Source organism: Castor canadensis, chromosome 10 (genome assembly GCF_047511655.1).
Source record: "Castor canadensis chromosome 10, mCasCan1.hap1v2, whole genome shotgun sequence".
Classification (NCBI taxonomy): domain Eukaryota; kingdom Metazoa; phylum Chordata; class Mammalia; order Rodentia; family Castoridae; genus Castor; species Castor canadensis.
Window position 1 is genome coordinate 88,998,680 of NC_133395.1, and position 25,661 is coordinate 89,024,340.

Here is a 25,661-nt window from a genome sequence, read left to right on the forward strand (position 1 = left end):
CCGCTGGCCCCGGGCTGCCAGCCCCCACCCGGACTCCCAGCCGTGCCAGGAGAGCAGCGTGGAGACGCACGCCGGGGCCCTCGGCAGGCTCTTGGGGCTCCCGGAGGCGGCAGCTAGCGTCTACGGCCATACCACCCTGAACGCGCCCGATCTCGTCTGATCTCGGAAGCTAAGCAGGGTCGGGCCTGGTTAGTACTTGGATGGGAGACCGCCTGGGAATACCGGGTGCTGTAGGCTTTTGCTCCTCCCTCCCTCGCTGCTCCTTTTGTCTTCGGGGACTTCGCCACCACCCCCCCCACCACCACCACCACCCCCAGCACCACCACCACCACCACCACCACAACGACCCACCGTAACCACGACCCCGACCCCGTCCGGGCCACCCGCCAGACCCACGCACACCGAATCCTCACAGCTACGTCCCCGAATCCTCTCCCCTCCCCACACTCTCCTGGGGCGCGCGCCCGCGACACGGGTCACCAGCGAGGTTGGTCCCAGGCCACGTTGGGGACCGCTCCCCAACTGCCCTCCAGGCGGGCGGGGAGGGACGTGCGGAAGCCATGAGAAAGTGGGTCCTGCACCCCAGCGGGCCCCACAGCGGGACGCACCACACCTGGGCTCGCCACAAGGTGGTGCACTGGGTCCAGGGCAAGACGCCAGGGGACAGAGAAGCAGGGAGCCTCAGTCGGGTGCTGCTCCACGTCGCGCTCCGTCGCTCAACCCAAGACAGGGAAGCCAGCGCGCGACCTCTACGTGGGATCCCGCCTCCCACGGCAGAGCCTGTGGTCACAGGGACAGAGGGCGCAGGCCGCCAGAGCTCCGGATGCCAGCGGCAGCTCCCCGTCCCGCTCAAAGGGAGGGAGGGCCGCCGCTGGCGCCCAGTCGCCTGTGACACCCTCCGGGTCTCAAAGCACTCCTCAGTCAGCTCAAGGACCGGGGCCACCAAGCCTTCGGGGTCACATGGGCTTGGGCACGACGGAAGGGACCGCTTGCCCCCGTGGAACAGACATTCTCCCCGTGGACAACCTCAGGTGCCGGGACCCTCTGCTCCGCCTTGGAAAACCCACCTTCTGCAATGTATGCCCAACGCAATCAGGCCGAGCAGATTGACCCCCTCGGCCCGGCCCCAGTGTGTGATGGGGCTCTGTGCGTGAGGGCTTGCTCTTCCCCACCTACACCAGGCACGGCATCTAACACACACACACACACACACACACACCACGCAGAGACACCCAGACCACGCACGCACGCACGGGGACGCACCCTCCTCTCCCCCACCCCACACACGAGCAGCCGAAGGACAAGAGGGTATGGCTGGGGCCTGAGCGGGAACAAGCGAAGCCTTGGTTTGCGGCCCCTCAGCCAACTGCATCAGGATTTTTGTCTGGGTTCGGAGGCCAGAGGATCTCTGCCATTTGCTAGCAGGGCCAGGGATGGCAGGAGGGTGGGTACGGGGCTCAGCCAGGGCCAGTTCTGCTGGCACGATCCTGTAGCACGTGGCCGCGTAGCACGGGGCCGGGTCTGAAGGAGGCCAAGCAGGGGCACAAGACCCAGCAGCGGCACAGGGAAGAGGCCCAGGGCACCCAGGAGCAGACGAGACCCGGGAGTCGTGCGTGCTTGGCGTGGCCGCGGGCCCCGTGACGCCCGAGGACTCGAGTGCTCAGCCCCGTGTAGTGGCCGCGAAGGCCTGCCTGGGAGAAACGCCCCGGGAGGCCGGCAGGAACCCGGGATCGGAAGGGATGTGGAGGGGCCCCGGGTCGGAGGAGATGGCTTTGGCTGTGTTTGGTTTTGTTTCTTCTTCCCAAGATCCCGGGTGTGAAAGGGGCCAGAGGTGAAGTCCTGGGCTGGAAAGCCTCACGATTCAGCCCCGCAGCCCCAGGCCCTGAGTGTGGAGGAGGATGGAGCGGGTCGGCGAAGGGCGTGGCTGCCGTTTTCCTGATGGGCTGGAGGGGCAGTGGCGCTTTCCGGACGAAGAGGACCGGAAGGGTCCCCGAGACCTCCGCTGGGAGCCACGCACCCACCCAAGGATACGGCTCCAGGAGGCGACGGAGGAGGGCGGCTGCTTGCCCTGGCCCGAGCTGTGCGTCCCCCGCCTTGGCCACAGCAGTGGACATTCCCAGAAGAACAAGCGCCCGAGAGCACTGAGAAATTTTCCCCCGAGAAAACTTGACCCTCGTCCTGGCAGCAGGACACCTCGGGAAGAAAGCCACCCAGCGGCCACCTGGGCGAGACCGGCTGCCCGAGCAGGCGCGCGGGGCCTCTGGCCGCTGGCCCCGGGCTGCCAGCCCCCACCCGGACTCCCAGCCGTGCCAGGAGAGCAGTGTGGAGACGCACGCCGGGGCCCTCGGCAGGCTCTTGGGGCTCCCGGAGGCGGCGGCGAGCGTCTACGGCCATACCACCCTGAACGCGCCCGATCTCGTCTGATCTCGGAAGCTAAGCAGGGTCGGGCCTGGTTAGTACTTGGATGGGAGACCGCCTGGGAATACCGGGTGCTGTAGGCTTTTGCTCCTCCCTCCCTCGCTGCTCCTTTTGTCTTCGGGGACTTCGCCACCACCCCCCCACCACCACCACCACCCCCAGCACCACCAACATCACCACCACAACGACCCACCGTGACCACGACCCCGACCCCGTCCGGGCCACCCGCCAGACCCACGCACACCGAATCCTCACAGCTACGTCCCCGAATCCTCTCCCCTCCCCACACTCTCCTGGGGCACGCGCCCACGACACGGGTCACCAGCGAGGTTGGTCCCAGGCCACGTTGGGGACCGCTCCCCAACTGCCCTCCAGGCGGGCGGGGAGGGACGTGCGGAAGCCATGAGAAAGTGGGTCCTGCATCCCAGCGGGCCCCACAGCGGGACGCGCCACACCTGGGCTCGCCACAAGGTGGTGCACTGGGTCCAGGGCAAGACGCCAGGGGACAGAGAAGCAGGGAGCCTCAGTCGGGTGCTGCTCCACGTCGCGCTCCGTCGCTCAACCCAAGACAGGGCAGCCAGCGCGCGACCTCTACGTGGGATCCCGCCTCCCACGGCAGAGCCTGCGGTCACAGGGACAGAGGGCGCAGGCCGCCAGAGCTCCGGATGCCAGCGGCAGCTCCCCGTCCCGCTCAAAGGGAGGGAGTGCCGCCGCTGGCGCCCAGTCGCCTGTGCCACCCTCCGGGTCTCAAAGCACTCCTCAGTCAGCTCAAGGACCGGGGCCACCTGGCCTTCGGGGTCACATGGGCTTGGGCACGACGGAAGGGACCGCTTGCCCCCGTGGAACAGACATTCTCCCCGTGGACAACCTCAGGTGCCGGTACCCTCTGCTCTGCCTTGGAAAACCCACCTTCTGCAATGTATGCCCAACGCAATCAGGCCGAGCAGATTGACCCCCTCGGCCCGGCCCCAGTGTGTGATGGGGCTCTGTGCATGAGGGCTTGCTCTTCCCCACCTACACCAGGCACGGCATCTAACACACACACACACACACACACACACCACGCAGAGACACCCAGACCACGCACGCACGCAGGGGGACGCACCCTCCTCTCCCCCACCCCACACACGAGCAGCCGAAGGACAAGAGGGTATGGCTGGGGCCTGAGCGGGAACAAGCGAAGCCTTGGTTTGCGGCCCCTCGGCCAACTGCATCAGGATTTTTGTCTGGGCTCGGAGGCCAGAGGATCTCTGCCATTTGCTAGCAGGGCCAGGGATGGCAGGAGGGTGGGTACGGGGCTCAGCCAGGGCCAGTTCTGCTGGCACGATCCTGTAGCACGTGGCCGCGTAGCACGGGGTCGGGTCTGAAGGAGGCCAAGCAGGGGCACAAGACCCAGCAGCGGCACAGGGAAGAGGCCCAGGGCACCCAGGAGCAGACGAGACCCGGGAGTCGTGCGTGCTTGGCGTGGCCGCGGGCCCCGTGACGCCCGAGGACTCGAGTGCTCAGCCCCGTGTAGTGGCCGCGAAGGCCTGCCTGGGAGAAACGCCCCGGGAGGCCGGCAGGAACCCGGGATCGGAAGGGATGTGGAGGGGCCCCGGGTCGGAGGAGATGGCTTTGGCTGTGTTTGGTTTTGTTTCTTCTTCCCAAGATCCCGGGTGTGAAAGGGGCCAGAGGTGAAGTCCTGGGCTGGAAAGCCTCACGATTCAGCCCCGCAGCCCCAGGCCCTGAGTGTGGAGGAGGGCGGAGCGGGTCGGCGAAGGGCGCGGCTGACGTTTTCCTGATGGGCTGGAGGGGCAGTGGCGCTTTCCGGACGAAGAGGACCGGAAGGGTCCCCGAGACCTCCGCTGGGAGCCACGCACCCACCCAAGGATACGGCTCCAGGAGGCGACGGAGGAGGGCGGCTGCTTGCCCTGGCCCGAGCTGTGCGTCCCCCGCCTTGGCCACAGCAGTGGACATTCCCAGAAGAACAAGCGCCCGAGAGCACTGAGAAATTTTCCCCCGAGAAAACTTGACCCTCGTCCTGGCAGCAGGACACCTCGGGAAGAAAGCCACCCAGCGGCCACCTGGGCGAGACCGGCTGCCCGAGCAGGCGCGCGGGGCCTCTGGCCGCTGGCCCCGGGCTGCCAGCCCCCACCCGGACTCCCAGCCGTGCCAGGAGAGCAGTGTGGAGACGCACGCCGGGGCCCTCGGCAGGCTCTTGGGGCTCCCGGAGGCGGCGGCGAGCGTCTAGGGCCATACCACCCTGAACGCGCCCGATCTCGTCTGATCTCGGAAGCTAAGCAGGGTCGGGCCTGGTTAGTACTTGGATGGGAGACCGCCTGGGAATACCGGGTGCTGTAGGCTTTTGCTCCTCCCTCCCTCGCTGCTCCTTTTGTCTTCGGGGACTTCGCCACCACCCCCCCACCACCACCACCACCCCCAGCACCACCAACATCACCACCACAACGACCCACCGTGACCACGACCCCGACCCCGTCCGGGCCACCCGCCAGACCCACGCACACCGAATCCTCACAGCTACGTCCCCGAATCCTCTCCCCTCCCCACACTCTCCTGGGGCACGCGCCCACGACACGGGTCACCAGCGAGGTTGGTCCCAGGCCACGTTGGGGACCGCTCCCCAACTGCCCTCCAGGCGGGCGGGGAGGGACGTGCGGAAGCCATGAGAAAGTGGGTCCTGCACCCCAGCGGGCCCCACAGCGGGACGCGCCACACCTGGGCTCGCCACAAGGTGGTGCACTGGGTCCAGGGCAAGACGCCAGGGGACAGAGAAGCAGGGAGCCTCAGTCGGGTGCTGCTCCACGTCGCGCTCCGTCGCTCAACCCAAGACAGGGCAGCCAGCGCGCGACCTCTACGTGGGATCCCGCCTCCCACGGCAGAGCCTGCAGTCACAGGGACAGAGGGCGCAGGCCGCCAGAGCTCCGGATGCCAGCGGCAGCTCCCCGTCCCGCTCAAAGGGAGGGAGGGCCGCCGCTGGCGCCCAGTCGCCTGTGCCACCCTCCGGGTCTCAAAGCACTCCTCAGTCAGCTCAAGGACCGGGGCCACCTGGCCTTCGGGGTCACATGGGCTTGGGCACGACGGAAGGGACCGCTTGCCCCCGTGGAACAGACATTCTCCCCGTGGACAACCTCAGGTGCCGGGACCCTCTGCTCCGCCTTGGAAAACCCACCTTCTGCAATGTATGCCCAACGCAATCAGGCCGAGCAGATTGACCCCCTCGGCCCGGCCCCAGTGTGTGATGGGGCTCTGTGCGTGAGGGCTTGCTCTTCCCGACCTACACCAGGCACGGCATCTAACACACACACACACACACACACACACCAGGCAGAGACACCCAGACCACGCACGCACGCACGGGGACGCACCCTCCTCTCCCCCACCCCACACACGAGCAGCCGAAGGACAAGAGGGTATGGCTGGGGCCTGAGCGGGAACAAGCGAAGCCTTGGTTTGCGGCCCCTCGGCCAACTGCATCAGGATTTTTGTCTGGGCTCGGAGGCCAGAGGATCTCTGCCATTTGCTAGCAGGGCCAGGGATGGCAGGAGGGTGGGTACGGGGCTCAGCCAGGGCCAGTTCTGCTGGCACGATCCTGTAGCACGTGGCCGCGTAGCACGGGGCCGGGTCTGAAGGAGGCCAAGCAGGGGCACAAGACCCAGCAGCGGCACAGGGAAGAGGCCCAGGGCACCCAGGAGCAGACGAGACCCGGGAGTCGTGCGTGCTTGGCGTGGCCGCGGGCCCCGTGACGCCCGAGGACTCGAGTGCTCAGCCCCGTGTAGTGGCCGCGAAGGCCGGCCTGGGAGAAACGCCCCGGGAGGCCGGCAGGAACCCGGGATCGGAAGGGATGTGGAGGGGCCCCGGGTCAGAGGAGATGGCTTTGGCTGTGTTTGGTTTTGTTTCTTCTTCCCAAGATCCCGGGTGGGAAAGGGGCCAGAGGTGAAGTCCTGGGCTGGAAAGCCTCACGATTCAGCCCCGCAGCCCCAGGCCCTGAGTGTGGAGGAGGGCGGAGCGGGTCGGCGAAGGGCGCGGCTGCCGTTTTCCTGATGGGCTGGAGGGGCAGTGGCGCTTTCCGGACGAAGAGGACCGGAAGGGTCCCCGAGACCTCCGCTGGGAGCCACGCACCCATCCAAGGATACGGCTCCAGGAGGCGACGGAGGAGGGCGCCTGCTTGCCCTGGCCCGAGCTGTGCGTCCCCCGCCTTGGCCACAGCAGTGGACATTCCCAGAAGAACAAGCGCCCGAGAGCACTGAGAAATTTTCCCCCGAGAAAACTTGACCCTCGTCCTGGCAGCAGGACACCTCGGGAAGAAAGCCACCCAGCGGCCACCTGGGCGAGACCGGCTGCCCGAGCAGGCGCGCGGGGCCTCTGGCCGCTGGCCCCGGGCTGCCAGCCCCCACCCGGACTCCCAGCCGTGCCAGGAGAGCAGTGTGGAGACGCACGCCGGGGCCCTCGGCAGGCTCTTGGGGCTCCCGGAGGCGGCGGCTAACGTCTACGGCCATACCACCCTGAACGCGCCCGATCTCGTCTGATCTCGGAAGCTAAGCAGGGTCGGGCCTGGTTAGTACTTGGATGGGAGACCGCCTGGGAATACCGGGTGCTGTAGGCTTTTGCTCCTCCCTCCCTCGCTGCTCCTTTTGTCTTCGGGGACTTCGCCACCACCCCCCCACCACCACCACCACCCCCAGCACCACCACCACCACCACCACAACGACCCACCGTGACCACGACCCCGACCCCGACCGGGCCACCCGCCAGACCCACGCACACCGAATCCTCACAGCTACGTCCCCGAATCCTCTCCCGTCCCCACACTCTTCTGGGGCGCGCGCCCGCGACACGGGTCACCAGCGAGGTTGGTCCCAGGCCACGTTGGGGACCGCTCCCCAACTGCCCTCCAGGCGGGCGGGGAGGGACGTGCGGAAGCCATGATAAAGTGGGTCCTGCACCCCAGCGGGCCCCACAGCGGGACGCGCCACACCTGGGCTCGCCACGAGGTGGTGCACTGGGTCCAGGGCAAGACGCCAGGGGACAGAGAAGCAGGGAGCCTCAGTCGGGTGCTGCTCCACGTCGCGCTCCGTCGCTCAACTCAAGACAGGGCAACCAGCGCGCGACCTCTACGTGGGATCCCGCCTCCCACGGCAGAGCCTGCGGTCACAGGGACAGAGGGCGTAGGCCGCCAGAGCTCCGGATGCCAGCGGCAGCTCCCCGTCACGCTCAAAGGGAGGGAGGGCCGCCGCTGGCGCCCAGTCGCCTGTGCCACCCTCCGGGTCTCAAAGCACTCCTCAGTCAGCTCAAGGACCGGGGCCACCTGGCCTTCGGGGTCACATGGGCTTGGGCACGACGGAAGGGACCGCTTGCCCCTGTGGAACAGACATTTTCCCCGTGGACAACCTCAGGTGCCGGGACCCTCTGCTCCGCCTTGGAAAACCCACCTTCTGCAATGTATGCCCAACGCAATCAGGCCGAGCAGGTTGACCCCCTCGGCCCGGCCCCAGTGTGTGATGGGGCTCTGTGCGTGAGGGCTTGCTCTTCCCCACCTACACCAGGCACGGCATCTAACACACACACACACACACACACACACACACACACCACGCAGAGACACCCAGACCACGCACGCACGCACGGGGATGCACCCTCCTCTCCCCCACCCCACACACGAGCAGCCGAAGGACAAGAGGGTATGGCTGGGGCCTGAGCGGGAACAAGCGAAGCCTTGGTTTGCGGCCCCTCGGCCAACTGCATCAGGATTTTTGTCTGGGCTCGGAGGCCAGAGGATCTCTGCCATTTGCTAGCAGGGCCAGGGATGGCAGGAGGGTGGGTCCGGGGCTCAGCCAGGGCCAGTTCTGCTGGCACGATCCTGTAGCACGTGGCCGCGTAGCACGGGGCCGGGTCTGAAGGAGGCCAAGCAGGGGCACAAGACCCAGCAGCGGCACAGGGAAGAGGCCCAGGACACCCAGGAGCAGACGAGACCCGGGAGTCGTGCGTGCTTGGCGTGGCCGCGGGCCCCGTGATGCACGAGGACTCGAGTGCTCAGCCCCGTGTAGTGGCCGCGAAGGCCTGCCTGGGAGAAACGCCCCGGGAGGCCGGCAGGAACCCGGGATCGGAAGGGATGTGGAGGGGCCCCGGGTCGGAGGAGATGGCTTTGTCTGTGTTTGCTTTTGTTTCTTCTTCCCAAGATCCCGGGTGTGAAAGGGGCCAGAGGTGAAGTCCTGGGCTGGAAAGCCTCACGATTCAGCCCCGCAGCCCCAGGCCCTGAGTGTGGAGGAGGGCGGAGCGGGTCGGCGAAGGGCGCGGCTGCCGTTTTCCTGATGGGCTGGAGGGGCAGTGGCGCTTTCCGGACGAAGAGGAACCAGAAAGGTCCCCGAGACCTCCGCTGGGAGCCACGCACCCACCCAAGGATACGGCTCCAGGAGGCGATGGAGGAGGGCGGCTGCTTGCCCTGGCCCGAGCTGTGCGTCCCCCGCCTTGGCCACAGCAGTGGACATTCCCAGAAGAACAAGCGCCCGAGAGCACTGAGAAATTTTCCCCCGAGAAAACTTGACCCTCGTCCTGGCAGCAGGACACCTCGGGAAGAAAGCCACCCAGCGGCCACCTGGGCGAGACCGGCTGCCCGAGCAGGCGCGCGGGGCCTCTGGCCGCTGGCCCCGTGGCTGCCAGCCCCACCCGGACTCCCAGCCGTGCCAGGAGAGCAGCGTGGAGACGCACGCCGGGGCCCTCGGCAGGCTCTTGGGGCTCCCGGAGGCGGCGGCGAGCGTCTACGGCCATACCACCCTGAACGCGCCCGATCTTGTCTGATCTCGGAAGCTAAGCAGGGTCGGGCTGGTTAGTACTTGGATGGGGGACCGCCTGGGAATACCGGGTGCTGTAGGCTTTTGCTCCTCCCTCCCTCGCTGCTCCTTTTGTCTTCGGGGACTTCGCCACCACCCCCCCCACCACCACCACCACCCCCAGCACCACCACCACCACCACCACCACAACGACCCACCGTGACCACGACCCCGACACCGTCCGGGCCACCCGCCAGACCCACGCACACCGAATCCTCACAGCTACGTCCCCGAATCCTCTCCCCTCCCCACACTCTCCTGGGGCGTGCGCCCGCGACACGGGTCACCAGCGAGGTTGGTCCCAGGCCACGTTGGGGACCACTCCCCAACTGCCCTCCAGGCGGGCGGGGAGGGACGTGCGGAAGCCATGAGAAAGTGGGTCCTGCACCCCAGCGGGCCCCACAGCGGGACGCGCCACACCTGGGCTCGCCACAAGGTGGTGCACTGGGTCCAGGGCAAGACGCCAGGGGACAGAGAAGCAGGGAGCCTCAGTCGGGTGCTGCTCCACGTCGCGCTCCGTCGCTCAACCCAAGACAGGGCAGCCAGCGCGCGACCTCTACGTGGGATCCCGCCTCCCACGGCAGAGCCTGCGGTCACAGGGACAGAGGGCGCAGGCCGCCAGAGCTCCGGATGCCAGCGGCAGCTCCCAGTCCCGCTCAAAGGGAGGGAGGGCCGCCGCTGGCGCCCAGTCGCCTGTGCCACCCTCCGGGTCTCAAAGCACTCCTCAGTCAGCTCAAGGACCGGGGCCACCTGGCCTTCGGGGTCACATGGGCTTGGGCACGACGGAAGGGACCGCTTGCCCCCGTGGAACAGACATTCTCCCCGTGGACAACCTCAGGTGCCGGGACCCTCTGCTCCGCCTTGGAAAACCCACCTTCTGCAATGTATGCCCAACGCAATCAGGCCGAGCAGATTGACCCCCTCGGCCCGGCCCCAGTGTGTGATGGGGCTCTGTGCGTGAGGGCTTGCTCTTCCCCACCTACACCAGGCACGGCATCTAACACACACACACACACACACACACACACCACGCAGAGACACCCAGACCACGCACGCACGCACGGGGACGCACCCTCCTCTCCCCCACCCCACACACGAGCAGCCGAAGGACAAGAGGGTATGGCTGGGGCCTGAGCGGGAACAAGCGAAGCCTTGGTTTGCGGCCCCTCGGCCAACTGCATCAGGATTTTTGTCTGGGCTCAGAGGCCAGAGGATCTCTGCCATTTGCTAGCAGGGCCAGGGATGGCAGGAGGGTGGGTACGGGGCTCAGCCAGGGCCAGTTCTGCTGGCACGATCCTGTAGCACGTGGCCGCGTAGCACGGGGTCGGGTCTGAAGGAGGCCAAGCAGGGGCACAAGACCCAGCAGCGGCACAGGGAAGAGGCCCAGGGCACCCAGGAGCAGACGAGACCCGGGAGTCGTGCGTGCTTGGCGTGGCCGCGGGCCCCGTGACGCCCGAGGACTCGAGTGCTCAGCCCCGTGTAGTGGCCGCGAAGGCCTGCCTGGGAGAAACGCCCCGGGAGGCCGGCAGGAACCCGGGATCGGAAGGGATGTGGAGGGGCCCCGGGTCGGAGGAGATGGCTTTGGCTGTGTTTGGTTTTGTTTCTTCTTCCCAAGATCCCGGGTGTGAAAGGGGCCAGAGGTGAAGTCCTGGGCTGGAAAGCCTCACGATTCAGCCCCGCAGCCCCAGGCCCTGAGTGTGGAGGAGGGCGGAGCGGGTCGGCGAAGGGCGCGGCTGACGTTTTCCTGATGGGCTGGAGGGGCAGTGGCGCTTTCCGGACGAAGAGGACCGGAAGGGTCCCCGAGACCTCCGCTGGGAGCCACGCACCCACCCAAGGATACGGCTCCAGGAGGCGACGGAGGAGGGCGGCTGCTTGCCCTGGCCCGAGCTGTGCGTCCCCCGCCTTGGCCACAGCAGTGGACATTCCCAGAAGAACAAGCGCCCGAGAGCACTGAGAAATTTTCCCCCGAGAAAACTTGACCCTCGTCCTGGCAGCAGGACACCTCGGGAAGAAAGCCACCCAGCGGCCACCTGGGCGAGACCGGCTGCCCGAGCAGGCGCGCGGGGCCTCTGGCCGCTGGCCCCGGGCTGCCAGCCCCCACCCGGACTCCCAGCTGTGCCAGGAGAGCAGCGTGGAGACGCACGCCGGGGCCCTCGGCAGGCTCTTGGGGCTCCCGGAGGCGGCGGCTAGCGTCTACGGCCATACCACCCTGAACGCGCCCGATCTCGTCTGATCTCGGAAGCTAAGCAGGGTCGGGCCTGGTTAGTACTTGGATGGGAGACCGCCTGGGAGTACCGGGTGCTGTAGGCTTTTGCTCCTCCCTCCCTCGCTGCTCCTTTTGTCTTCGGGGACTTCGCCACCACCCCCCCACCACCACCACCACCCCCAGCACCACCACCACCACCACCACCACAACGACCCACCGTGACCACGACCCCGACCCCGTCCGGGCCACCCGCCAGACCCACGCACACCGAATCCTCACAGCTACGTCCCCGAATCCTCTCCCCTCCCCACACTCTCCTGGGGCGCGCGCCCGCGACACGGGTCACCAGCGAGGTTGGTCCCAGGCCACGTTGGGGACCGCTCCCCACTGCCCTCCAGGCGGGCAGGGAGGGACGTGCGGAAGCCATGAGAAAGTGGGTCCTGCACCCCAGCGGGCCCCACAGCGGAACGCGCCACACATGGGCTCGCCACAAGGTGGTGCACTGGGTCCAGGGCAAGACGCCAGGGGACAGAGAAGCAGGGAGCCTCAGTCGGGTGCTGCTCCACGTCGCGCTCCGTCGCTCAACACAAGACAGGGCAGCCAGCGCGTGACCTCTATGTGGGATCCCGCCTCCCACGGCAGAGCCTGCGGTCACAGGGACAGAGGGCGCAGGCCGCCAGAGCTCCGGATGCCAGCGGCAGCTCCCCGTCCCGCTCAAAGGGAGGGAGGGCCGCCGCTGGCGCCCAGTCGCCTGTGCCACCCTCCGGGTCTCAAAGCACTCCTCAGTCAGCTCAATGACCGGGGCCACCTAGCCTTCGGGGTCACATGGGCTTGGGCACGACGGAAGGGACCGCTTGCCCCCGTGGAACAGACATTCTCCCCGTGGACAACCTCAGGTGCCGGGACCCTCTGCTCCGCCTTGGAAAACCCACCTTCTGCAATGTATGCCCAACGCAATCAGGCCGAGCAGATTGACCCCCTCGGCCCGGCCCCAGTGTGTGATGGGGCTCTGTGCGTGAGGACTTGCTCTTCCCCACCTACACCAGGCACGGCATCTAACACACACACACACACACACACACACACACACACAAACACCACGCAGAGACACCCAGACCACGCACGCACGCACGGGGACGCACCCTCCTCTCCCCCACCCCACACACGAGCAGCCGAAGGACAAGAGGGTATGGCTGGGGCCTGAGCGGGAACAAGCGAAGCCTTGGTTTGCGGCCCCTCGGCCAACTGCATCAGGATTTTTGTCTGGGCTCGGAGGCCAGAGGATCTCTGCCATTTGCTAGCAGGGCCAGGGATGGCAGGAGGGTGGGTACGGGGCTCAGCCAGGGCCAGTTCTGCTGGCACGATCCTGTAGCACGTGGCCGCGTAGCACGGGGCCGGGTCTGAAGGAGGCCAAGCAGGGGCACAAGACCCAGCAGCGGCACAGGGAAGAGGCCCAGGGCACCCAGGAGCAGACGAGAACTGGGAGTCGTGCGTGCTTGGCGTGGCCGCCGGCCCCGTGATGCCCGAGGACTCGAGTGCTCAGCCCCGTGTAGTGGCCGCGAAGGCCTGCCTGGGAGAAACGCCCGGGGATGCCGGCAGGAACGCGGGATCGGAAGGGATGTGGAGGGGCCCCGGGTCGGAGGAGATGGCTTTGGCTGTGTTTGGTTTTGTTTCTTCTTCCCAAGATCCCGGGTGTGAAAGGGGCCAGAGGTGAAGTCCTGGGCTGGAAAGCCTCACGATTCAGCCCCGCAGCCCCAGGCCCTGAGCGTGGAGGAGGGCGGAGCGGGTCGGCGAAGGGCGCGGCTGCCGTTTTCCTGATGGGCTGGAGGGGCAGTGGCGCTTTCCGGACGAAGAGGACCGGAAGGGTCCCCGAGACCTCCGCTGGGAGCCACGCACCCACCCAAGGATACGGCTCCAGGAGGCGACGGAGGAGGGCGGCTGCTTGCCCTGGCCCGAGCTGTGCGTCCCCCGCCTTGGCCACAGCAGTGAACATTCCCAGAAGAACAAGCGCCCGAGAGCACTGAGAAATTTTCCCCCGAGAAAACTTGACTCTCGTCCTGTCAGCAGGCCACCTCGGGAAGAAAGCCACCCAGCGGCCACCTGGGCGAGACCGGCTGCCCGAGCAGACGCGCGGGGCCTCTGGCCGCTGGCCCCGGGCTGCCAGCCCCCACCCGGAATCCCAGCCGTGCCAGGAGAGCAGCGTGGAGACGCACGCCGGGGCCCTCGGCAGGCTCTTGGGGCTCCCGGAGGCGGCGGCTAGCGTCTACGGCCATACCACCCTGAACGCGCCCGATCTCGTCTGATCTCGGAAGCTAAGCAGGGTCGGGCCTGGTTAGTACTTGGATGCGAGACCGCCTGGGAATACCGGGTGCTGTAGGCTTTTGCTCCTCCCTCCCTCGCTGCTCCTTTTGTCTTCGGGGACTTCGCCACCACCCCCCCCACCACCACCACCCCCAGCACCACCACCACCACCACCACAACGACCCACCGTGACCACAACCCCGACCCCGTCTGGGACACCCGCCAGAACCACGCACACCGAATCCTCACAGCTACGTCCCCGAATCCTCTCCCCCCCCACACTCTCCTGGGGCGCGCGCCCGCGACACGGGTAACCAGCGAGGTTGGTCCCAGGCCACGTTGGGGACCGCTCCCCAACTGCCCTCCAGGCGGGCGGGGAGGGACGTGCGGAAGCCATGAGAAAGTGGGTCCTGCACCCCTGCGGGCCCCACAGCGGGACGCGCCACACCTGGGCTCGCCACAAGGTGGTGCACTGGGTCCAGGGCAAGACGCCAGGGGACAGAGAAGCAGGGAGCCTCAGTCGGGTGCTGCTCCACGTCGCGCTCCGTCGCTCAACCCAAGACAGGGCAGCCAGCGCGCGACCTCTACGTGGGATCCCGCCTCCCACGGCAGAGCCTGCGGTCACAGGGACAGAGGGCGCAGGCCGCCAGAGCTCCGGATGCCAGCGGCAGCTACCCGTCCCGCTCAAAGGGAGGGAGGGCCGCCGCTGGCGCCCAGTCGCCTGTGCCACCCTCCGGGTCTCAAAGCACTCCTCAGTCAGCTCAAGGACCGGGGCCACCTGGCCTTAGGGGTCACATGGGCTTGGGCACGACGGAAGCGACCGCTTGCCCCCGTGGAACAGACATTCTCCCCGTGGACAACCTCAGGTGCCGGGACCCTCTGCTCCGCCTTGGAAAACCCACCTTCTGCAATGTATGCCCAACGCAATCAGGCCGAGCAGATTGACCCCCTCGGCCCGGCCCCACTGTGTGATGGGGCTCTGTGCATGAGGGCTTGCTCTTCCCCACCTACACCAGGCACGGCATCTAACACACACACACACACACACACACACACACACACACACCACGCAGAGACACCCAGACCACGCACACACGCACGGGGACGCACCCTCCTCTCCCCCACCCCACACACGAGCAGCCGAAGGACAAGAGGGTATGGCTGGGGCCTGAGCGGGAACAAGCGAAGCCTTGGTTTGCGGCCCCTCGGCCAACTGCATCAGGATTTTTGTCTGGGCTCGGAGGCCAGAGGATCTCTGCCATTTGCTAGCAGGGCCAGGGATGGCAGGAGGGTGGGTACGGGGCTCAGCCAGGGCCAGTTCTGCTGGCACGATCCTGTAGCACGTGGCCGCGTAGCACGGGGCCGGGTCTGAAGGAGGCCAAGCAGGGGCACAAGACCCAGCAGCGGCACAGGGAAGAGGCCCAGGGCACCCAGGAGCAGACGAGACCCGGGAGTCGTGCGTGCTTGGCGTGGCCGCGGGCCCCGTGACGCCCGAGGACTCGAGTGCTCAGCCCCGTGTAGTGGCCGCGAAAGCCTGCCTGGGAGAAACGCCCCGGGAGGCCGGCAGGAACCCGTGATCGGAAGGGATGTGGAGGGGCCCCGGGTCGGAGGAGATGGCTTTGACTGTGTTTGGTTTTGTTTCTTCTTCCCAAGATCCCGGGTGTGAAAGGGGCCAGAGGTGAAGTCCTGGGCTGAAAAGCCTCACGATTCAGCCCCGCAGCCCCAGGCCCTGAGTGTGGAGGAGGGCGGAGCGGGTCGGCGAAGGGCGCGGCTGCCGTTTTCCTGATGGGCTGGAGGGGCAGTGGCGCTTTCCGGACGAAGAGGACCGGAAGGGTCCCCGAGACCTCCGCTGGGAGCCACGCACCCACCCAAGGATACGGCTCCAGGAGGCGACGGAGGAGGGCGGCTGCTTGCCCTGGCCCGAGCTGTGCGTCCCCCGCCTTGGCCACAGCAGTGAACATTCCCAGAAGAACAAGCGCCCGAGGGCACTGAGAAATTTTCCCCCAAGAAAACTTGACCCTCTTCCTGGCAGCAGGACACCTCGGGAAGAAAGCCACCCAGCGGCCACCTGGGCGAGACCGGCTGCCCGAGCAGGCGCGCGGGGCCTCTGGCCGCTGGCTCCGGGCTGCCAGCCCCCACCCGGACTCCCAGCCGTGCCAGGAGAGCAGCGTGGAGACGCACGCCGGGGCCCTCGGCAGGCTCTTGGGGCTCCCGGAGGCGGCGGCTAGCGTCTACGGCCATACCACCCTGAACGCGCCCGATCTCGTCTGATCTCGGAAGCTAAGCAGGGTCGGGCCTGGTTAGTACTTGGATGCGAGACCGCCTGGGAATACCGGGGGCTGTAGGCTTTTGCTCCTCCCTCCCTCGCTGCTCGTTTTGTCTTCGGGGACTTCGCCACCACCCCCCCCCACCACCACCACCCCCAGCACCACCACCACCACCACCACCACCACAACGACCCACCGTGACCACGACCCCGACCCCGTCCGGGCCACCCGCCAGACCCACGCGCACCGAATCCTCACAGCTTCGTCCCCGAATCCTCTCCCCTCCCCACACTCTCCTGGGGCGCACGCCCGCGACACGGGTCACCAGCGAGGTTGGTCCCAGGCCACGTTGGGGACCGCTCCCCAACTGCCCTCCAGGCGGGCGGGGAGGGACGTGCGGAAGCCATGAGAAAGTGGGTCCTGCACCCCAGCGGGCCCCACAGCGGGACACGCCACACCTGGGCTCGCCACAAGGTGGTGCACTGGGTGCAGGGCAAGACGCCAGTGGACAGAGAAGCAGGGAGCCTCAGTCGGGTGCTGCTCCACGTCGCGCTCCGTCGCTCAACACAAGACAGGGCAGCCAGCGCGCGACCTCTATGTGGGATCCCGCCTCCCACGGCAGAGCCTGCGGTCACAGGGACAGAGGGCGCAGGCCGCCAGAGCTCCGGATGCCAGCGGCAGCTCCCCGTCCCGCTCAAAGGGAGGGAGGGCCGCCGCTGGCGCCCAGTCGCCTGTGCCACCCTCCGGGTCTCAAAGCACTCCTCAGTCAGCTCAAGGACCGGGGCTACCTGGCCTTCGGGGTCACATGGGCTTGGGCACGACGGAAGGGACCGCTTGCCCCCGTGGAACAGACATTCTCCCCGTGGACAACCTCAGGTGCCGGGACCCTCTGCTCCGCCTTGGAAAACCCACCTTCTGCAATGTATGCCCAACGCAATCAGGCCGAGCAGATTGACCCCCTCGGCCCGGCCCCAGTGTGTGATGGGGCTCTGTGCGTGAGGGCTTGCTCTTCCCCACCTACACCAGGCACGGCATCTAACACACACACACACACACACACACACACACACACACACACCACGCAGAGACACCCAGACCACGCACGCACGCACGGGGACGCACCCTCCTCTCCCCCACCCCACACACGAGCAGCCGAAGGACAAGAGGGTATGGCTGGGGCCTGAGCGGGAACAAGCGAAGCCTTGGTTTGCGGCCCCTCGGCCAACTGCATCAGGATTTTTGTCTGGGCTCGGAGGCCAGAGGATCTCTGCCATTTGCTAGCAGGGCCAGGGATGGCAGGAGGGTGGGTACGGGGCTCAGACAGCGCCAGTTCTGCTGGCACGATCCTGTAGCACGTGGCCGCGTAGCATGGGGCCGGGTCTGAAGGAGGCCAAGCAGGGGCACAAGACCCAGCAGCGGCACAGGGAAGAGGCCCAGGGCACCCAGGAGCAGACGAGACCCGGGAGTCGTGCGTGCTTGGCGTGGCCGCGGGCCCCGTGACGCCCGAGGACTCGAGTGCTCAGCCCCGTGTAGTGGCCGCGAAGGCCTGCCTGGGAGAAACGCCCCGGGAGGCCGGCAGGAACCCGGGATCGGAAGGGATGTGGAGGGGCCCCAGGTCGGAGGAGATGGCTTTGGCTGTGTTTGGTTTTGTTTCTTCTTCCCAAGATCCCGGGTGTGAAAGGGGCCAGAGGTGAAGTCCTGGGCTGGAAAGCCTCACGATTCAGCCCCGCAGCCCCAGGCCCTGAGTGTGGAGGAGGGCGGAGCGGGTCGGCGAAGGGCGCGGCTGCCGTTTTCCTGATGGGCTGGAGGGGCAGTGGCGCTTTCCGGACGAAGAGGACCGGAAGGGTCCCCGAGACCTCCGATGGGAGCCACGCACCCACCCAAGGATACGGCTCCAGGAGGCGACGGAGGAGGGCGGCTGCTTGCCCTGGCCCGAGCTGTGCGTCCCCCGCCTTGGCCACAGCAGTGGACATTCCCAGAAGAACAAGCGCCCGAGAGCACTGAGAAATTTTCCCCCGAGAAAACTTGACCCTCGTCCTGGCAGCAGGACACCTCGGGAAGAAAGCCACCCAGCGGCCACCTGGGCGAGACCGGCTGCCCGAGCAGGCGCGCGGGGCCTCTGGCCGCTGGCCCCGGGCTGCCAGCCCCCACCCGGACTCCCAGCCGTGCCAGGAGAGCAGCGTGGAGACGCACGCCGGGGCCCTCGGCAGGCTCTTGGGGCTCCCGGAGGCGGCGGCTAGCGTCTACGGCCATACCACCCTGAACGCGCCTGATCTCGTCTGATCTCGGAAGCTAAGCAGGGTCGGGCCTGGTTAGTACTTGGATGGGAGACCGCCTGGGAATACCGGGTGCTGTAGGCTTTTGCTCCTCCCTCCCTCGCTGCTCCTTTTGTCTTCGGGGACTTCGCCACCACCCCCCCACCACCACCACCACCCCCAGCACCACCACCACCACCACCACAACGACCCACCGTGACCACGACCCCGACACCGTCCGGACCACCCGCCAGACCCACGCACACCGAATCCTCACAGCTACGTCCCCGAATCCTCTCCCCTCCCCACACTCTCCTGGGGCGCGCGCCCGCGACACGGGTCACCAGCGAGGTTGGTCCCAGGCCACGTTGGGGACCGCTCCCCAACTGCCCTCCAGGCGGGCGGGGAGGGACGTGCGGAAGCCATGAGAAAGTGGGTCCTGCACCCCAGCGGGCCCCACAGCGGGACGCGCCACACATGGGCTCGCCACAAGGTGGTGCACTGGGTCCAGGGCAAGACGCCAGGGGACAGAGAAGCAGGGAGCCTCAGTCGGGTGCTGCTCCACGTCGCGCTCCGTCGCTCAACCCAAGACAGGGCAGCCAGCGCGTGACCTCTACGTGGGATCCCGCCTCCCACGGCAGAGCCTGCGGTCACAGGGACAGAGGGCGCAGGCCGCCAGAGCTCCGGATGCCAGCGGCAGGTCCCCGTCCCGCTCAAAGGGAGGGAGGGCCGCCGCTGGCGCCCAGTCGCCTGTGCCACCCTCCGGGTCTCAAAGCCCTCCTCAGTCAGCTCAAGTACCGGGGCCACCTGGCCTTCGGGGTCACATGGGCTTGGGCACGACGGAAGGGACCGCTTGCCCCCGTGGAACAGACATTCTCCCCGTGGACAACCTCAGGTGCCGGGACCCTCTGCTCCGCCTTGGAAAACCCACCTTCTGCAATGTATGCCCAACGCAATCAGGCCGAGCAGATTGACCCCCTCGGCCCGGCCCCAGTGTGTGATGGGGCTCTGTGCGTGAGGGCTTGCTCTTCCCCACCTACACCAGGCACGGCATCTAACACACACACACACACACACACACACACACACACACACACACCACGCAGAGACACCCAGACCACGCACGCACGCACGGGGACGCACCCTCCTCTCCCCCACCCCACACACGAGCAGCCGAAGGACAAGAGGGTATGGCTGGGGCCTGAGCGGGAACAAGCGAAGCCTTGGTTTGCGGCCCCTCGGCCAACTGCATCAGGATTTTTGTCTGGGCTCGGAGGCCAGAGGATCTCTGCCATTTGCTAGCAGGGCCAGGGATGGCAGGAGGGTGGGTACGGGGCTCAGACAGCGCCAGTTCTGCTGGCACGATCCTGTAGCACGTGGCCGCGTAGCATGGGGCCGGGTCTGAAGGAGGCCAAGCAGGGGCACAAGACCCAGCAGCGGCACAGGGAAGAGGCCCAGGGCACCCAGGAGCAGACGAGACCCGGGAGTCGTGCGTGCTTGGCGTGGCCGCGGGCCCCGTGACGCCCGAGGACTCGAGTGCTCAGCCCCGTGTAGTGGCCGCGAAGGCCTGCCTGGGAGAAACGCCCCGGGAGGCCGGCAGGAACCCGGGATTGGAAGGGATGTGGAGGGGCCCCGGGTCGGAGGAGATGGCTTTGGCTGTGTTTGGTTTTGTTTCTTCTTCCCAAGATCCCGGGTGTGAAAGGGGCCAGAGGTGAAGTCCTGGGCTGGAAAGCCTCACGATTCAGCCCCGCAGCCCCAGGCCCTGAGTGTGGAGGAGGGCGGAGTGGGTCGGCGAAGGGCGCGGCTGCCGTTTTCCTGATGGGCTGGAGGGGCAGTGGCGCTTTCCGGACGAAGAGGACCGGAAGGGTCCCCGAGACCTCCGCTGGGAGCCACGCACCCACCCAAGGATACGGCTCCAGGAGGCGACAGAGGAGGGCGGCTGCTTGCCCTGGCCCGAGCTGTGCATCCCCCGCCTTGGCCACAGCAGTGGACATTCCCAGAAGAACAAGCGCCCGAGAGCACTGAGAAATTTTCCCCCGAGAAAACTTGACCCTCGTCCTGGCAGCAGGACACCTCGGGAAGAAAGCCACCCAGCGGCCACCTGGGCGAGACCGGCTGCCCGAGCAGGCGCGCGGGGCCTCTGGCCGCTGGCCCCGGGCTGCCAGCCCCCACCCGGACTCCCAGCCGTGCCAGGAGAGCAGCGTGGAGACGCACGCCGGGGCCCTCGGCAGGCTCTTGGGGCTCCCGGAGGCGGCAGCTAGCGTCTACGGCCATACCACCCTGAACGCGCCCGATCTCGTCTGATCTCGGAAGCTAAGCAGGGTCGGGCCTGGTTAGTACTTGGATGGGAGACCGCCTGGGAATACCGGGTGCTGTAGGCTTTTGCTCCTCCCTCCCTCGCTGCTCCTTTTGTCTTCGGGGACTTCGCCACCACCCCCCCCACCACCACCACCACCCCCAGCACCACCACCACCACCACCACCACAACGACCCACCGTAACCACGACCCCGACCCCGTCCGGGCCACCCGCCAGACCCACGCACACCGAATCCTCACAGCTACGTCCCCGAATCCTCTCCCCTCCCCACACTCTCCTGGGGCGCGCGCCCGCGACACGGGTCACCAGCGAGGTTGGTCCCAGGCCACGTTGGGGACCGCTCCCCAACTGCCCTCCAGGCGGGCGGGGAGGGACGTGCGGAAGCCATGAGAAAGTGGGTCCTGCACCCCAGCGGGCCCCACAGCGGGACGCGCCACACCTGGGCTCGCCACAAGGTGGTGCACTGGGTCCAGGGCAAGACGCCAGGGGACAGAGAAGCAGGGAGCCTCAGTCGGGTGCTGCTCCACGTCGCGCTCCGTCGCTCAACCCAAGACAGGGAAGCCAGCGCGCGACCTCTACGTGGGATCCCGCCTCCCACGGCAGAGCCTGTGGTCACAGGGACAGAGGGCGCAGGCCGCCAGAGCTCCGGATGCCAGCGGCAGCTCCCCGTCCCGCTCAAAGGGAGGGAGGGCCGCCGCTGGCGCCCAGTCGCCTGTGACACCCTCCGGGTCTCAAAGCACTCCTCAGTCAGCTCAAGGACCGGGGCCACCAAGCCTTCGGGGTCACATGGGCTTGGGCACGACGGAAGGGACCGCTTGCCCCCGTGGAACAGACATTCTCCCCGTGGACAACCTCAGGTGCCGGGACCCTCTGCTCCGCCTTGGAAAACCCACCTTCTGCAATGTATGCCCAACGCAATCAGGCCGAGCAGATTGACCCCCTCGGCCCGGCCCCAGTGTGTGATGGGGCTCTGTGCGTGAGGGCTTGCTCTTCCCCACCTACACCAGGCACGGCATCTAACACACACACACACACACACACACACCACGCAGAGACACCCAGACCACGCACGCACGCACGGGGACGCACCCTCCTCTCCCCCACCCCACACACGAGCAGCCGAAGGACAAGAGGGTATGGCTGGGGCCTGAGCGGGAACAAGCTAAGCCTTGGTTTGCGGCCCCTCGGCCAACTGCATCAGGATTTTTGTCTGGGCTCGGAGGCCAGAGGATCTCTGCCATTTGCTAGCAGGGCCAGGGATGGCAGGAGGGTGGGTACGGGGCTCAGCCAGGGCCAGTTCTGCTGGCACGATCCTGTAGCACGTGGCCGCGTAGCACGGGGCCGGGTCTGAAGGAGGCCAAGCAGGGGCACAAGACCCAGCAGCGGCACAGGGAAGAGGCCCAGGGCACCCAGGAGCAGACGAGACCCGGGAGTCGTGCGTGCTTGGCGTGGCCGCGGGCCCCGTGACGCCCGAGGACTCGAGTGCTCAGCCCCGTGTAGTGGCCGCGAAGGCCTGCCTGGGAGAAACGCCCCGGGAGGCCGGCAGGAACCCGGGATCGGAAGGGATGTGGAGGGGCCCCGGGTCGGAGGAGATGGCTTTGGCTGTGTTTGGTTTTGTTTCTTCTTCCCAAGATCCCGGGTGTGAAAGGGGCCAGAGGTGAAGTCCTGGGCTGGAAAGCCTCACGATTCAGCCCCGCAGCCCCAGGCCCTGAGTGTGGAGGAGGGCGGAGCGGGTCGGCGAAGGGCGCGGCTGCCGTTTTCCTGATGGGCTGGAGGGGCAGTGGCGCTTTCCGGACGAAGAGGACCGGAAGGGTCCCCGAGACCTCCGCTGGGAGCCACGCACCCATCCAAGGATACGGCTCCAGGAGGCGACGGAGGAGGGCGCCTGCTTGCCCTGGCCCGAGCTGTGCGTCCCCCGCCTTGGCCACAGCAGTGGACATTCCCAGAAGAACAAGCGCCCGAGAGCACTGAGAAATTTTCCCCCGAGAAAACTTGACCCTCGTCCTGTCAGCAGGACACCTCGGGAAGAAAGCCACCCAGCGGCCACCTGGGCGCGACCGGCTGCCCGAGCAGGCGCGCGGGGCCTCTGGCCGCTGGCCCCGGGCTGCCAGCCCCCACCCGGACTCCCAGCCGTGCCAGGAGAGCAGCGTGGAGACGCACGCCGGGGCCCTCGGCAGGCTCTTGGGGCTCCCGGAAGCGGCGGCTAACGTCTACGGCCATACCACCCTGAACGCGCCCGATCTTGTCTGATCTCGGAAGCTAAGCAGGGTCGGGCCTGGTTAGTACTTGGATGGGAGACCGCCTGGGAATACCGGGTGCTGTAGGCTTTTGCTCCTCCCTCCCTCGCTGCTCCTTTTGTCTTCGGGGACTTCGCCACCACCCCCCCCCCACCACCACCACCCCCAGCAACACCACCACCACCACCACAACGACCCACCGTGACCACGACCCCGACCCCGACCGGGCCACCCGCCAGACCCACGCACACCGAATCCTCACAGCTACGTCCCCGAATCCTCTCCCCTCCCCACACTCTCCTGGGGCGCGCGCCCACGACACGGGTCACCAGCGAGGTTGGTCCCAGGCCACGTTGGGGACCGCTCCCCAACTGCCCTCCAGGCGGGCGGGGAGGGACGTGCGGAAGCCATGAGAAAGTGGGTCCTGCACCCCAGCGGGCCCCACAGCGGGACGCGCCACACCTGGGCTCGCCACAAGGTGGTGCACTGGGTCCAGGGCAAGACGCCAGGGGACAGAGAAGCAGGGAGCCTCAGTCGGGTGCTGCTCCACGTCGCGCTCCGTCGCTCAACCCAAGACAGGGCAGCCAGCGCGCGACCTCTACGTGGGATCCCGCCTCCCACGGCAGAGCCTGCGGTCACAGGGACAGAGGGCGCAGGCCACCAGAGCTCCGGATGCCAGCGGCAGCTCCCCGTCCCGCTCAAAGGGAGGGAGGGCTGCCGCTGGCGCCCAGTCGCCTGTGCCACCCTCCGGGTCTCAAAGCACTCCTCAGTCAGCTCAAGGACCGGGGCCACCTGGCCTTCGGGGTCACATGGGCTTGGGCACGACGGAAGGGACCGCTTGCCCCCGTGGAACAGACATTCTCCCCGTGGACAACCTCAGGTGCCGGGACCCTCTGCTCCGCCTTGGAAAACCCACCTTCTGCAATGTATGCCCAACGCAATCAGGCCGAGCAGATTGACCCCCTCGGCCCGGCCCCAGTGTGTGATGGGGCTCTGTGCGTGAGGGCTTGCTCTTCCCCACCTACACCAGGCACGGCATCTAACACATACACACACACACACACGCACACACACACACACACACCACGCAGAGACACCCAGACCACGCACGCACGCACGGGGACGCACCCTCCTCTCCCCCACCCCACACACGAGCAGCCGAAGGACAAGAGGGTATGGTTGGGGCCTGAGCGGGAACAAGCGAAGCCTTGGTTTGCGGCCCCTCGGCCAACTGCATCAGGATTTTTGTCTGGGCTCGGAGGCCAGAGGATCTCTGCCATTTGCTAGCAGGGCCAGGTATGGCAGGAGGGTGGGTACGGGGATCAGCCAGGGCCAGTTCTGCTGGCACGATCCTGTAGCACGTGGCCGCGTAGCACGGGGCCGGGTCTGAAGGAGGCCAAGCAGGGGCACAAGACCCAGCAGCGGCACAGGGAAGAGGCCCAGGGCACCCAGGAGCAGACGAGACCCGGGAGTCGTGCGTGCTTGGCGTGGCCGCGGGCCCCGTGACGCCCGAGGACTCGAGTGCTCAGCCCCGTGTAGTGGCCGCGAAGGCCTGCCTGGGAGAAACGCCCCGGGAGGCCGGCAGGAACCCGGGATCGGAAGGGATGTGGAGGGGCCCCGGGTCGGAGGAGATGGCTTTGGCTGTGTTTGGTTTTGTTTCTTCTTCCCAAGATCCCGGGTGTGAAAGGGGCCAGAGGTGAAGTCCTGGGCTGGAAAGCCTCACGATTCAGCCCCGCAGCCCCAGGCCCTGAGTGTGGAGGAGGGCGGAGCGGGTCGGCGAAGGGCGCGGCTGCCGTTTTCCTGATGGGCTGGAGGGGCAGTGGCGCTTTCCGGACGAAGAGGACCGGAAGGGTCCCCGAGACCTCCGCTGGGAGCCACGCACCCACCCAAGGATACGGCTCCAGGAGGCGACGGAGGAGGGCGGCTGCTTGCCCTGGCCCGAGCTGTGCGTCCCCCGCCTTGGCCACAGCAGTGGACATTCCCAGAAGAACAAGCGCCCGAGAGCACTGAGAAATTTTCCCCCGAGAAAACTTGACCCTCGTCCTGGCAGCAGGACACCTCGGGAAGAAAGCCACCCAGCGGCCACCTGGGCGAGACCGGCTGCCCGAGCAGGCGCGCGGGGCCTCTGGCCGCTGGCCCCGGGCTGCCAGCCCCCACCCGGACTCCCAGCCGTGCCAGGAGAGCAGCGTGGAGACGCACGCCGGGGCCCTCGGCAGGCTCTTGGGGCTCCCGGAGGCGGCGGCTAGCGTCTACGGCCATACCACCCTGAACGCGCCCGATCTCGTCTGATCTCGGAAGCTAAGCAGGGTCGGGCCTGGTTAGTACTTGGATGGGAGACCGCCTGGGAATACCGGGTGCTGTAGGCTTTTGCTCCTCCCTCCCTCGCTGCTCCTTTTGTCTTCGGGGACTTCGCCACCACCCCCCCACCACCACCACCACCCCCAGCACCACCACCACCACCACCACAACGACCCACCGTGACCACGACCCCGACACCGTCCGGGCCAACCGCCAGACCCACGCACACCGAATCCTCACAGCTACGTCCCCGAATCCTCTCCCCTCCCCACACTCTCCTGGGGCGCGCGCCCGCGACACGGGTCACCAGCGAGGTTGGTCCCAGGCCACGTTGGGGACCGCTCCCCAACTGCCCTCCAGGCGGGCGGGGAGGGACGTGCGGAAGCCATGAGAAAGTGGGTCCTGCACCCCAGCGGGCCCCACAGCGGGACGCGCCACACCTGGGCTCGCCACAAGGTGGTGCACTGGGTCCAGGGCAAGACGCCAGGGGACAGACAAGCAGGGAGCCTCAGTCGGGTGCTGCTCCACGTCGCG

General features: G+C 67.4%; 12 non-coding genes across 12 annotated transcripts; all 12 read left to right on the top strand.

Annotated features, from left to right (window-relative positions):
- The first annotated feature begins 118 nt into the window (after positions 1 to 118).
- Positions 119 to 237, top strand: LOC141412131 (5S ribosomal RNA). Its single transcript, XR_012436970.1, has one exon. It is a non-coding gene; the product is annotated as a 5S ribosomal RNA (ribosomal RNA).
- Positions 238 to 2,382: 2,145 nt separating this feature from the next.
- Positions 2,383 to 2,501, top strand: LOC141412132 (5S ribosomal RNA). The gene has a single exon (XR_012436971.1). It is a non-coding gene; the product is annotated as a 5S ribosomal RNA (ribosomal RNA).
- Positions 2,502 to 4,642: 2,141 nt separating this feature from the next.
- Positions 4,643 to 4,761, top strand: LOC141412644 (5S ribosomal RNA). Its single transcript, XR_012437486.1, has one exon. It is a non-coding gene; the product is annotated as a 5S ribosomal RNA (ribosomal RNA).
- Positions 4,762 to 6,902: 2,141 nt separating this feature from the next.
- Positions 6,903 to 7,021, top strand: LOC141412133 (5S ribosomal RNA). Its single transcript, XR_012436972.1, has one exon. It is a non-coding gene; the product is annotated as a 5S ribosomal RNA (ribosomal RNA).
- A 2,150-nt stretch (positions 7,022 to 9,171) lies between these two features.
- On the top strand, positions 9,172 to 9,289 carry LOC141413016 (5S ribosomal RNA). Its single transcript, XR_012437858.1, has one exon. It is a non-coding gene; the product is annotated as a 5S ribosomal RNA (ribosomal RNA).
- Positions 9,290 to 11,436: 2,147 nt separating this feature from the next.
- Positions 11,437 to 11,555, top strand: LOC141412476 (5S ribosomal RNA). Its single transcript, XR_012437315.1, has one exon. It is a non-coding gene; the product is annotated as a 5S ribosomal RNA (ribosomal RNA).
- Positions 11,556 to 13,712: 2,157 nt separating this feature from the next.
- On the top strand, positions 13,713 to 13,831 carry LOC141412855 (5S ribosomal RNA). The gene has a single exon (XR_012437697.1). It is a non-coding gene; the product is annotated as a 5S ribosomal RNA (ribosomal RNA).
- A 2,150-nt stretch (positions 13,832 to 15,981) lies between these two features.
- On the top strand, positions 15,982 to 16,100 carry LOC141412988 (5S ribosomal RNA). The gene has a single exon (XR_012437830.1). It is a non-coding gene; the product is annotated as a 5S ribosomal RNA (ribosomal RNA).
- Positions 16,101 to 18,260: 2,160 nt separating this feature from the next.
- On the top strand, positions 18,261 to 18,379 carry LOC141412587 (5S ribosomal RNA). The gene has a single exon (XR_012437429.1). It is a non-coding gene; the product is annotated as a 5S ribosomal RNA (ribosomal RNA).
- A 2,157-nt stretch (positions 18,380 to 20,536) lies between these two features.
- On the top strand, positions 20,537 to 20,655 carry LOC141412134 (5S ribosomal RNA). Its single transcript, XR_012436973.1, has one exon. It is a non-coding gene; the product is annotated as a 5S ribosomal RNA (ribosomal RNA).
- Positions 20,656 to 22,800: 2,145 nt separating this feature from the next.
- Positions 22,801 to 22,919, top strand: LOC141412697 (5S ribosomal RNA). Its single transcript, XR_012437539.1, has one exon. It is a non-coding gene; the product is annotated as a 5S ribosomal RNA (ribosomal RNA).
- Positions 22,920 to 25,076: 2,157 nt separating this feature from the next.
- LOC141412135 (5S ribosomal RNA) lies at positions 25,077 to 25,195 on the top strand. The gene has a single exon (XR_012436974.1). It is a non-coding gene; the product is annotated as a 5S ribosomal RNA (ribosomal RNA).
- The last annotated feature ends 466 nt before the right edge of the window (positions 25,196 to 25,661 follow it).